Genomic DNA, 13,914 nt, shown 5'->3' on the forward strand with positions numbered 1-13,914 from the left:
GGCGAATATTTCGCTTCTTTGCCTCTTTAGATTAATCGCGGCGATATGAGCGAAGGGTGATTAGATGGAACACAAAACACCCAGATCGGAACTCAAACCCACAACCTTCGGTGGCGAATTCATGGACACATGAAAACAAGACGAGGGGGAGAATACGTGGAGTAGACTGCTCACTCTGCAATCCGCGACATATTTTCGCTTCTAAGATGAAATATGTAATGTACGTCCTCATATTTTTGAGCTTGTACTGTTGTATACTGTTCTGTTCTCTTTTCCTGACGCGGTGAGCACGCTGGGAGGAGTGCCGGGAGAACTCTGAGTGGAACCTGATGGTGCTTTGGCAGCAAAGTGACAGCTCCTTCATGCTGCTGTCGCAAGATGGATAAATAAAGATGTATGGTGGACTAGGAAAACAATGGCAACTGTTGTTAAAATGTAAAACAGAAGAGGTGAATCAAGTGTTACACCATAGTAATACATTTGCATAACATTTAAAGAAATGTAAAATACTAAAATATTTGAGAAATTTCATATTTAGGAATTTCCATTTGTTTGATGACAATTGAATAACGTCATTGGAAAGGTAATGCCATTGTGATGAAATCATAAGGGTATGATATTCAAACCGGAACGTGCTAGATGTCCCAACGGGCTCAAAGACTGCGAATATTTCGCTTTACGCATATCCTGTACTCCAGTTACGTCGTTGTAACGAAGTAAAAGAGAAAACAAAGGGACTTCTGTGTTCGAATTTTATTCAGCCTTACCCTGAGAAGGCTTCAGTAATCAGTATAAGTATAAGCCATCCAATGTCATCATTCTCCAGGCCAGGAGTGCCCATCCCTCCCCCAAGGCCAATGACGCACTCCCCCCCCAAAAGGTAGAACATTCCCGCCGTTTATGCCGAATCAATTAACCAAATTATTTTTGTCAGACAAAATTTGCGGAAAATTATAATACCAGAGGTGCAACCAGGAATTTTTGTCTGGGGGGGAACAAGTACAAGGATAAACGTACCAATAATAATAATAACATTAATACTGGCTTTATTACTATTATTATTACTACTAATACTACCAGTAGTAGTAGTAGTAGTATCAAAGACCTGATTATCCTCATAAATTACGCAAAATGGGGGTAGAAGTTTATACTAAAGCATTAGTTTGGAACAAAAGATTTGAAATATTTTTCAACACCGTCAATTTCACATTAGCTAAATAATGAAAATCAAGCACACAAACTGTATTTTTGAATGGCAGAAAATGAATGATAAATGCATTCCGAAGATACATGTGTAACTTTCATGTACAACATGTTTTACACATATGCAACATGGAGCGACATAAAATAGAAAATACATATGCAACAAGCTAACACTAAATTGTGTACGTATTGAAAGCTTATTCAATACAAATATACAACACATATTATTTAAATACATTACAGAAAACAAGTAGAATGCGAGCGAAGCGAGCAATAAAATTTTTATATCCAATTTTTTCAATTGAAAACAATATTGATTTAATAGGGCGCAAATAATTTCACTGCACGCCATGGCATTCTATCTTTTACAACTTTTTTAACTTGACGAAAACGAGAAAAGCAGATAATGCGAGCGAAGCAAACAAGAAAACTTTACAAAATGAATTTTTATTTGCATAAAATTTGAAATCGAAGGGGTAATTGCTCCTCTGTGCCCCCCCTGCAGGTGCCCTTGGCCGTCACTGTTTGTCCCCCCCTTGCTACCCTAGAATTGACTTCCGTCGAAGATTGGGGGGGGGGGAATTACCACCTGCCCCCCTGTGTGTGTCGCTGTATAATACAGACATATTTAAGTAATATATGTTTACTTTAGATACTTTACGCTCACTGCCCTTGTTAGTCAACCTTATTCTGCAGTTTGTCTGCTCGACCAACCTTGTATTAATGCAAATATAACGCCCCCCATTCCATCCAAACAGATTCTAAAGGCATGAGAGGTGGTGTTTCATTTCAACCCTATCGCCGCGATCACCCACAGGTAAGTAGAAAAACTAAACATAATAACCAAAACTAAAAATAAATAAGTCATTCAGACGATACGATCCCCCCATTTTTGTGTGAAGATATATAGAACTGGTATAAAATTTTCTCCCCTCCAAAAATTCCCATGACGCAGGCGCGTCATGAAACCTCCCTGTGGGCACCCCTGCTCCAGGCAGCAAGAGCATGAGAACTCATTACGTATGTCTATGCTCATTACTCAACAAGGAAAGGTCGGTGTGATGAAGGAGGGAGGGGGAGAGTCACTGTGTTGTATATTATTTACACGACTTTATCTTACGGATATATTGCTACGGCATTGATTAGGATCAATTCTTCACAGCAAATCTACACGAATCCACGAGTTCTAGGAATTTCTGAATGTCAAGGTAGTGAGTAGTTTACAAGTGCACTTACTAAGAACACACAAGGGTTATGCCTTATTCTAAGAGGAAGACGATTTCCCTATTGATTCTGCCGAGATGCAATGCCATCTATTGATACGGAAAGAAAACCTGGCCTTGGACCAATACGTGTTTTCTCTGCATCATGCATTGTGGCCGATTCTAATGAGACAACAGCCATGCCGCATCACACATGTCCTCGTTTTGCATGTCAAAAACATTCTGAGCACCCGCGAGGTTGGGAAACGGCTGCTTGATCCATTCAGTTTCACTTCTTGCGCAAAACGCTTTCCCGCCCAACGACGCCACTCCCTGACCCAATCGCCGGGAGCTTTCAATTCCTCGCTCTTCATTCTCGTAGGAACAAATGTATTCTCTGAAGCCTTTGGTTTCTACGACTTATGACACTTTCGACAACTGAGAAACAAAATTAACTTATGGGTGGATTGGAAGGGGGTGGGGTGGAAGCAGGGTGCGAAATCATTGCAGATTGGTGGGGGGAAGGAGCAGAAAGACCGACACACAATATATATACACAGACACACGTATATATAATGTCATTAAATATAATGTCAATTATTAAATAATCAAATTATATTATAAAATATACAATATATTATATCGACTGTCTTTCATTCAAAATAAAATTGCAAATTTAAGATTTTAATGTACTACTGATGCTATGAACAATGATTTGCGTAAGGGAGGAGGGGCAAAAATTAAGAAGATAATAGTTTCCTGTATAAAATTCACATATAGGCCTAAATTCTATTACGTGTTTTATTAATATAATTATATACTTCGTGGTTGCTAACGAAAGACGATGAGAAATGGAGAAGAAATAACACGTCGGTCTAATTTCTGTGTTCTGGGGATTGCTGGGTTCAGTGTCCTAAGAGATGAGGCTCTTTGTTGTCCGTTTTTTCTTTTTGTATGTTTTCCATATTATTTCAGTCAAGTATATTCGAATCCCAAACAAATTGTTTATGTTTGTTCATTGTTGTTAAAACCAAAACTCCCCCCCCCCCCCGGGATTTCGCACCCTGAGTGGAAGGGACGATGAGGCAATCCCCATCCCACTGCGCCCGGGTCGAGAATAGAATTTAGTGCCTAGTGCACAGTGGCGTAGCGGCCGCCCCCGCAATGCGGAGGCGGGGCGGAGTGAGCTGTAGGGGCTCCGCTATGTTCTCTCTGTGCTCCTGAAATTTTATATAATTCCAGAAATTCAGCAGATAGTGTCGCTTATTTAAAAAATGGATTTATGAAACAAATTTGGTTCCCAGTAACATATTATATGACGACGTCTGCGATAAGCAGTGGCGTATTGTCTCAGCCAGAGGGGCCCGGGCAAGTTGACATTATGTGTCTCCTCCGAAATTCAGAATTAAGTTACTTGCTCACAGATGGCAATGGATAGGAAACTTCTCTCATCTCATACCTTTATAGCTACGTAGTTTTTGTAAACGTAGTGTAGTGTAGTACAGTTTCCACTAGAAAGATTCAGTTGCTCAACCAGTCGATGCCTTATTGTTACACAATACCTAAACAAACAAACTTGATAATTCATGACCTTTTTCTTACCAGTAATATTACGTGATATTTAAAATGTAACTTCAAGCCCCCCACCCCCACCCCCCTCAAGCTTACAATTTGGTGGTACGATTTTCGATTTTTCTTTTAGTAACATAACGAAAGATCGGTCAAATGATGTTGCTGCATCCTGCTGTGTTGCACGAAAGAAAGCAACTTGCAGAAAGTGAACATGTCGATATAGGCACTACGTTGAAAATTCAAGCACATTATATTGAAAACCTCATATTAACAACAACTTTCCCCTCTTTCCATTTATCGCCATCTGCACTAATAACGCAGTTGTCCTATGGTGTCAGACTTTTGAAACATCCTGTATATATATAGATTGTCAAAAATTGAACTATTTTTATTTCATGGGCTTAGTCTGACACTATTTTGGATGCTACCGTTGAGTTCTGGCACCTCCAAGTCATAAGGTTTGATCCCAAACATGATCACATAGCTGAAAGGGTTATTTTTAGACTTCTCGCGGCCATATTGGCCTCCATATTAATATTATTTGATAAAGTGGGTCTTTTTTATTTCTTATTATCATAATACAGTTATAAACTGCTCTGTACCGTACTGCAAGGTGAAAATAAGATGTCATGGATGATAAATAACTGCAATGAACTAACAGGGTTCAGGAATACAATCTTCGTTATGACCGCCATTTTGAAGACAAACGAGGGCTTAAAAACTTGGGGTCTGGGGCGTTTTAGGTTCGGGAATTAATGTAGTGTCCACCCCCCCCCCCCCCCAAGGGCACGTTCTCCACCGGAAGTGAAATATTCTTCAATTTTTTCTTGCTTTCCAACCGCACTATATCATTCGTCGAGGACAAACAAAGATTTCCATCTATTTTTTCTCTCCAAAGAGTACGCATTCGCGCAATCCAACAACGCTAATACTGAATCCAAAAATACTCAACCTCTGCAAGATTCACAAACGAATTACTTAAAAACATGTAAAGTGACATTACTTTACGGTAATTACATATAAAGACAAGGCAATCGGAAATAATTCGTATTTCGTTTTCAAGGTCCTCGAAAATGTATTTCCTATATAGGAACTGTGCGCAGTTGGCTTTCTTTCCTTGCCTTTTTTCTCTGTCTTTTCTGTAGTCCTGTTGTGATTGCTTTTCATTGGCCTTGGTTTCGGTGTACAAGAACTTTTTGTTCTGCTCTGTTCCGTAATAATACGCCTGTATGGCCTCAGGCGGATGAAATCACGAACTCCATGACATCATATTGCGCAGCAAAGCGTGCACCGCATCAGGTGCAGATGTGTTTCAACACGCACAAGTCGATCGCTAACTGTGTTCCATTATATTATAATGTGTGTTGTCTAAATTCATGTCAGATTGCTAACTTACGTGAATCATTTACGTTCGTTTCTCAACGGTAGTGATTTTAAGTTGTTCTCCGGAACCGATAAAATACACAGTTTCCGCAGTTTATAGACCGCATTACGATTGAAAAGAACGTGTGTCCGTCAGAGAGAGAGAGATCATTATATGACGTCGCGTAGAGGTGTGGGGTGAGGACGAGTGATGATGGTATAATGAAATTGATGAAGGGGCACTCGCAAAGAACAACCATGGCCAGGCCGCGATTCGAACCCGGGACCCCTAGCGTTGTAGCTAACAACTACGCCACGGAGGTCGGCACCTTGTGATTATCCTCTAAACATTAATAAAATAAAATTTGGTTTCTCTATTTGGTTGTGTCAACAGAATTTGGGTGTGGAACCTTTTCCGTTCACACTATGCTCAAATAGCTAGGGACGTAAAGTTTTCGTTTTAACGATAACACTGAAAAGTTGAAGAAAGCGAAATAAATTGTTTAAACTGTATTTGGGTAGGTAAAGGAGGCAAGTTTTGGGTGTTTTGGAATCGCGAAATAAAGCGAATTATGCCATTTTCCAAGATAACACTGAATGTTACACTTGAACGCGAAATATGCAATATTATCTGGGGATAACACTTCTTCTGTTCAAAAAGAACTACCTGAAGTGCTATTCTGTTATTTGTAGTCTAGCTAGTGATAGTTCGATTGAAAAGAGATTGTCACGCTTCATTTATTGCAGGTTGGCGCAGACATATAACCTCGTCCTGAAATAAAATTCGCTCGGTTGGGAGTTTCTTCCCTGAAGGGAAAATTCGTAGGAACGGGAAAATTTTCAGGGAGAAGCAGCACGTTGTGTTTCGAGGGAGGGGAGGGGGAGTGTATGTGTGTGTGTACACAAAACGGTATTTTGACGCCGCAGAGGAATTGTTTGGCATTGTTTTGGTCTCAATTTTCCAGAACCAACACAATGTGAAACTCTTAAGCATAGAAGGAACAGTAAAAGTGCATGTAAAAAAAAACAGTGATTTTAAATTAATAACACCGAATTTTGCCATAAACCACGAAAAATAACACCGAATTGCAGTAAAAAATAACATCGAAATTTAGGGAAAAATAAAACGAAAACTTGACGTCCCTACAAATAGCTAATCAGAACTTAATAGTAGTCTAGGAGTTAGCCAAGCGTAGGTGGACAACTTGCACCTCTCGCAGAACAGTTAGGAAACAGTTTGTATTTAAGCTTTTGGGAGAAATTCAGACAGGTGCAGGATGACATTCATAGATTCTTCTTGATTTCTCGACAAGTATACTTCTTATTTTACCTCGCTTTTCTGCCTATTTAGGCTAATCCCGACGATGAAGACGAATGACCATTTGATTGATACCCACGCCAGACCCCAGCTTGCGACCGTCGGTAGCAAAGTCTTCAATTCCACATTAAACACGATCGACCATCGAGGTGGTTTCCCGACAAGTAAAAAACATAGATTAATACACGTTCGTCCAACAACCAGCAGGAGCAAATTTCATTATGATTCCTCAATACAAAATTCATGGAAATTTTCAGCTGCCAAAACAAGCCAATTTATTTAAATAATTTTGATCAAAAATACACGGGATATTACCGTTGAAACATAATCACGCCGACAAAACATTCTCTCCACTCCCACTCGCTTTTTGCTGGAGATGCTACTGATTTTGGAGGGGCAGGAGTGCCCCCTCCCCAATGTTAATGCCGCGTCCCTCCAGATCATGTCATAAACTCTTCAATTGCAAGTGCGTTACAATCCTATTATTGAAAAGTCACTTTATTAAGCTTTACTGAACACTTTACACTTGATCTGCCCCCAATTCTTTTTTTTTCATCTAACATTACTATTTTAGAAAAATATTTTTTTTTAAATTATATTCTATTTTAAGGCAAAAAATAACATGTGAATTCATCCAGAACGTTCAAATTTGGGAACTCAGGAATATGTATATACAGAAATGAAGAGGTTTATTCAAAATTTTCAACCTGTAGGGGGGTGTAAGGGTAAATTCCCATAAATTGGGCCTTTGTGAGTATGTAGATAAATCACTGCAGGAACACCACTTGAATATACCGAGTGGGGTAGCGAGAATATATCATTTCCAGATACCAAAATATTTTTCCGAATCCCGGATAAGTCCAACTTTGATACACTTCAAGTACTAGGCTTGTGCCTTATTATTACGTCGCTTTACCTTCATGGCTTGTACAGTCATGGACACTGCCGGCTTGTAATGAATACATTGACTTTCAATGGAATCGTTACAAGCCGGCAGTGTCCGTGACTGTACGTACGTGTAGAACATTTTTAACACGCAAGTTTAGAAAACAGCAACTTGCGAGAACAAGGGCTTTCGCAAGCTCCGAATTCCTATCTTACAAATAGTAGCCTAGCCTAAACCATGGGTATAATACGTGGTGTCAGCCAGGCACGTATCCAGGAATTCCTTTCGGGGGGGGGGCTCAACACCATTTTTTAAGGGGTATAGTAAGAACCTCACAATTGTATGTTCAAGACCAGTGGTGGCAATTGGGTTCCAAAACGATGGGGGGGGGGGGGGGGGGTGCGGAAGGCGTTGCAAGGAAAGTTTCCTTTCTCTTGGTAGCCAAGGCTTAACATTAAGAGGCCATAATGTTGAGTGAGGCAAAAAAAATGGGGAGCAACTATCACTTAAATCGTTGCCACTGTAAGGCTATCATTTTAATCAGAACGTGAAATCGGAACATTTTTTACCACTCGACTCCTCTGTTTCCATGCATTAACATTGTGTGCCGGAACCATCTCAGTATGTGTTTTTGTCCATTTCTTCTCATCAGGCATAAAAACATCTATGGTGTGTCTGAGTGTTTTTACGAAGCTGTTACACATACATGGGATGGACAATCCACTCGACAACGCGAGATTCAAATTGTGGGCTGCGAACTGGACGCAGACATCTCTCGAATATTTCTCTCTGATTCGAGCCTAACACCACTAACGTGTCTTGTCCTCCCATGTTTTCAGCTCTTATAAAAGCCGAAACCCACCAAATTGTTCAGATTCAGGCCTTAGCACTCACAAGTGTTCAAAAATGCCTGTCACAGCTTCCGCTGTCTTGTCATATATCTGCACGAAACAAAGGAAGTCTTCTCGAATACAGGTGGATCATGAAACAATTAATGCACAGTGAAAACCCTTCCGTTCCCAACACATCTAATGTTTCGTCTCCCAGTATGATCAAATGCTTACTCATTTATCTCCAGTGACATGCCCAAGGGAGGGTTGGTGAGGTAATAACCCCATTTGACCCAGTATTCCTTTTTTTTAAAAAAAAGAAAAAAAGAGGAATGTCAAAGTCAGGAAAAAAATGGCAAAATCAGGACTGACCACCAAAAATAGTATGCGTAACCCCTCTTCCTTCCGAAAATCCTGGGCACGCCTCTCTTTATCTCAGACACATTTTTTAAAATCAACTCACCAGAAGTTTTTATCATCATATTGGAGATTGAAGTAAGATGCGTTCTTCCTGCAGGTTTGGATATGATCCTTTAGAATGCTGTCGTCTCCCTGCCTTCACACCTAACCTTAACAAGGCCCTAATTTTCCATCCTTGTGACTTGGATTTTCAAGACTTAAGGTTTCAAACCGAAGGGACACGTGATACATGTCGATTTGAATGGGCCAATCAACAGCAACGTTTCACACAAAAGGCCGCACAAACCTAACGTTCAGGCGACACGGTGTGAAATCTCCCTTATTAGGCCACTGTCATGGTCACCTCGAAGTAGTAGCTCTTGTTGACCACAGAAAAAAAATATCCTCAACCGGTGATAATGCTCCTCAGTTTTCTTCTCTCTCCTATATTTTGTGTGTTTGTTCACTATACAGGCAACACCTTACGATTTGATATACACATGGCATGTACTATGCAGACATTTTATCGAAAAATCTGTTGAAGTCAAGGATGGCTCAGTTGCTAGAGCCCTGATTTGGGTCCTGGTAGAGCCTGCAATTTCCACCTAAAATGTCTACATATGCAACATCTTGCTTTATCTTCTCGTCATTCATAAAATTTTCTACAGTCTCTTTATGGTAGTTAAGTGTTTGAATGTGTTTCGAACCCAGTAGGCTTAAACAAAAGTATTTTTTATGCCATGAAATTCTCGGACTGCATATACGAAATTTTGTTCTGGCAAAACTAAATCATCACTCAAAACTTTGATTTTCAGTTGATCTATGCAGTTTATTTCTGTTTTAATAAACCACTCCAATATCCGGTATTGCTGAAATAATCACTTTAGAGAGAGAGGGAGAGAGAGGCTTTGATCTCTTCGGCCCTCGAACCGAACTAGCATTACACTGAGCCCCCGAAAGTTCTGCTGTCGTCAATGTCTTCATTTTCGAATCACTATATCTTATAAAGCAACCAGAGGACGCTGACTGATCTGATCACCAATCGACTGTATGAATTGTCACACTTACCTCTGAAATCTCATTAACCGATTCTTTGTACAGATCAACCGAAAAATTGAATCCGGGTATTGATATCCTCATTATATTCTAGAACGTTCCGCAGATAAAACGATTCATTAATATTGCCAGTAGTTGACTCCTTCTCTCATTCTCTCCCGCCTTCCAGACATTAGAAATTGAATCGCCCTACATGTGGTGCTATCTTTCTTGTGTAGCTTCCAAATGCTGACAGACAAGTCTCTACATAGTGCTCAAGTGCGCTGCGACAACATCGAAAGCGCAAGAAAAGTTTACGTGCAATATTATCAACAACAGGGTTATAGAACATTCTTCGTCTTTACTCGATAATTGTCTATCTCCTTAAATCATCGTCACATTATTCAAAAAGCCAAAAACCTAATTTTATCTAGTGTAAAATAAAAAAATTCCTGGGGGGTCTCGAGCCACCTCAACCCCAGCTTGGATACGTGCTATTAACAATAATAGGGTTATAGAACATTCTCCGTCTTGTCTCGATAATTATTTCTCCCAAATTATCATCACATTATTCAAGAAGCCAAAATCCTAATTTTATCTAGTGTAAACAGAAAAAAATCCTGAACGGGGCTCGAGCTTCCTGATTCCCACCTTGGATACATGCTATTGACAATAACAGTGTTATAGAACACTCTCAGTCTTGTCTCGATAATTATTTCTCTCAGATTTATAAATTTATTATCTTGACATTATTCAAGACGCCAAATATCTAATTTTATCTAGTGTAAATTGAAAAATTTCCTAAAGGGGGGGGGGGGGTCACGAGGCACCTTATCCCCATCTTGGATACGTGGTATTAACAATAACAAGGGTATAAAACATGCTCCGTCTTGCCTCGATAATTATTTCTCTCCTTACATTATTTTCACATTACTTAAGAAGCCAAAAACCTAATTTTATCTAACGTAAACTGAAAAATTTCCTTGGGAGAGGGTAGAGCCCCCTGTGCCCCATCTTGGATACGTGCTATTATCAATAACAGGGTTACGGAACATTCTCCGTCTTGCCTCGATAATTATTTCTCTCCTTAAATGATTGTAACATTATTTTATTTCACACCACAAGAAACCAAAAACCTCATTTTATCTAGTGTAAACCTAAAACTTTCGGGGGGGGCTCGAGCCCCCTAAGCTCCCACTCTGGATACGTGCCTGGTGTCAGCCTTGGGAGGGAGAAGGGGGGAGGGGTAAAGGCGGCCGGAGTTTTGTGCTGATCGCATCACCTCCAATGTGAGGACGAGATCGAGAATGTATTGGAACCCTGCCTCCTGTCATGTGCCTTAATAACACCTCCAACACCCTCCTAACAGCCACCCAAAATTTCCTCTGTCACAAAGGCCCACTTTGTTGTAATTTTGGCTCTAAATATGGACTTACACGCCTCCTCCCCCTTCTCAGGTGAAAAATTCTGGATAAATCCCTGCCTTAATGGCACAGATAGTTTTACCTTTTTGAAACGCCAGCGGTTAATCTACACACGCCCAACATCCCCCAAAATGTTTCCCAATTTATGGCCATTATGCCTCTAGATTTATACTTCTTACAACCCCCTAAATACGAACTTAAACCTCTGCTCCCGACACGCACCCTTTCAATTTTCTGAACAGCCGTAAAATTTGTCACCAATTAATGGTATTTTTGGCTCTAAATATTTCTGAGATGGAAAACTCTGTATGAAGTTGTGATAAACTCTTTCCTCGTCCTCATGGACGTCCGTAAAGAGGGGGGGGGGGCGGCCCCTCTGGAAAATGAATGTCCACCTGAAAATTATTTATTTCACACATAATTTCATTTCAGCCACAGTAATCTATGTTAATTATTATAAATACGTTGAAGGAACATGATAATTTCAGACTGAAATAGTGTTTCTTGAGGGGGCATCACTATTATGGGGAAAAATATGCCTCCTTTCCCTCCTGAAAAAAAGTACCTTGCATGCCCCTCCCTGGAAAAATCCTGCGAACGTCCATGCTCGTGCTTGTACAAACACCCGTCATTGGAATCGAAACACAAATCCATTCATTAGAAGGTACTACTACATTCAGAGCCGGGCCTAGGGAGGGCCAACTCGCGGGCACTCGTCCAAGGGCAGGCCGGCCCCAGATAAAAAAAAATAAAAAAAAAAATAAAAATGATACGGTTTATTATGAGTTTAACTAATTTGACTTTTCTTAGTTTGATGGATTGTTTTGACACACTTAAAATATCCAAAATTACTGAAATCATATTCTAAACAAAGAACTATACATAAAAATCGTGTTCAAACATTTCAATGAAAAATAATTAATGCGTACTGTTCGTTTACCTATAGAGTGAAATGATGAAGTGAAAATATAATTTTATATGAATCAATATCAATTCATTATAATGTGAAAATTCAGTGAAGAGTAAACAAAAGAGAATTATGGTAGAGGGCGTTATTTTATATGATTAAAAATTGTTACTTTGATAGATTGAACATAACCATTTCGTAATTGTAAATCCTAATAAACGTCGCACCAATGGTACATCGGAAATGAAAAGGAAACGCTAGAAACTTTTAATAGCCGCCCATAATTTTTCGTTTTAACCTTAAACATGTTCTGCTTTTTGCTCTTAGGTAATAATATGAAACATTGTGACCATACAGGACTGGACTAAAGATAAAAGAATCTGATTTTTTTTCAGTTCTCTGAAAATTTTGGTTATAGCCCCCGTGTATATTGTATGCCCCACGCTCCGCACAGAACATACCTAGGGCCGGCACTGACTACGTTATTAGGGGAATTTTGAAACTGACAAGACACTGTTATCTTATCCACTAAACGGGAATTCACATGCTGAAACATAAAATGTATATGCGCTGTAACACAACAAACTCTCTAGAGATCGAATTATATTCACTTCACAGTTTGATTCTTCGCATTGCTACGACTACATACCACAACTTCAGCGACGAAGTGCTTGCTTGCTGGCACCGGTTTGAGAATCCACATCTTTGGAGAAGGTATTCTGCAGCAAAACGGCGAAAACACAAGCCGAGTGCCTGACAAGAACTGGGCCGTTCTCTTTCAATTCATTCACTTCGGACATAAAATCATAACACCTGATTACTCACGTGTATTAAAGTAATATTTACCTGCTTCTTGGATGCACCGCTGTGCGCTAACTGGTTGCCAGAAGTCTTTGTACTCCACTCAAACACTCGCAGACAATAATGTCAGGCGCGCCACGAAGCACAAGCACACATACCGGCAGAACAAAACACTGGCGACAATTCACCTCACTTGCCAAGGTGTTTTCGCAGACAACCGCTGTAGCGCTGCCTTGGAATTCTGCCTCCAGCGTGATTGAATGTTGCAAACTTTGGTTACAGCGCCTCTCTTGTCTAAACGTGCAAAAAAAGAAAAAATTTCCTTGCAGAAATATGTCCGTTTCAACTTCTTACGTGCACTCTACTCCTTCGTCTGGCATTTTTTTTTACGAGTTTACCCCATTCCCCCTATATCTTGCAGTCACAGTCTGGGTGGGTGACGGGAAGGGATCCTCCCTGGTGGCGTATTGGTAACGTCGTCGCCTTACAACCATGGGGTCCCGAGTTCGATACCCGGTGGAGGCACATAATGGTTCGAATTCCACCTTAAACTGTAGGTCAGGGTGCGAAATCATCTTAGACTGGTGGGGGGGGGGAGAAATATACTAATCTACAAACCCCCTCCCCTTCCCCCATATACGATATACATATTTATAATGTTATTAAAAGTACAAATACATTACTAAATTAAAAATATATTATTATTAATTACACAAAAATTGTCACTTTTATATACTTGTATATATCAGATTTTATAAAGTAGCAAAATACTTAGCTACTTCCTTTACTAACTGGTTAAAGATGTTAATAAATTATGAAGTAGTTGAATGTTTTATTATGTGCAAGTTTTTATTTAGTTTTTGCTTTATGTTAATATAAACCAATCAGATTTCATAGTTATTATTGTTTTGCATTCTTGTTTTATTGTGCGTATTGATGTAGATTTGTTAATGATCTCTTGAGAGAGAAAAATCA

The 13,914-nt window shown here is 39.7% G+C and overlaps 1 protein-coding gene across 1 annotated transcript in view; it reads right to left on the reverse strand.

The window, feature by feature from the left end:
• Window positions 1-13,144, reverse strand: part of LOC145978658 (uncharacterized) — a 41,585-nt gene extending 28,441 nt beyond the window's left edge. The window contains exon 1 of the mRNA XM_083111420.1: window positions 12,985-13,144. The gene's annotated coding sequence lies outside the window, so the exon portion shown is untranslated. The remainder of the gene's footprint in view (window positions 1-12,984) is intronic.
• Window positions 13,145-13,914: the final 770 nt, after the last annotated feature.

This window comes from Lepisma saccharinum, chromosome 25 (genome assembly GCF_977018435.1).
Source record: "Lepisma saccharinum chromosome 25, izLepSacc3.1, whole genome shotgun sequence".
Classification (NCBI taxonomy): domain Eukaryota; kingdom Metazoa; phylum Arthropoda; class Insecta; order Zygentoma; family Lepismatidae; genus Lepisma; species Lepisma saccharinum.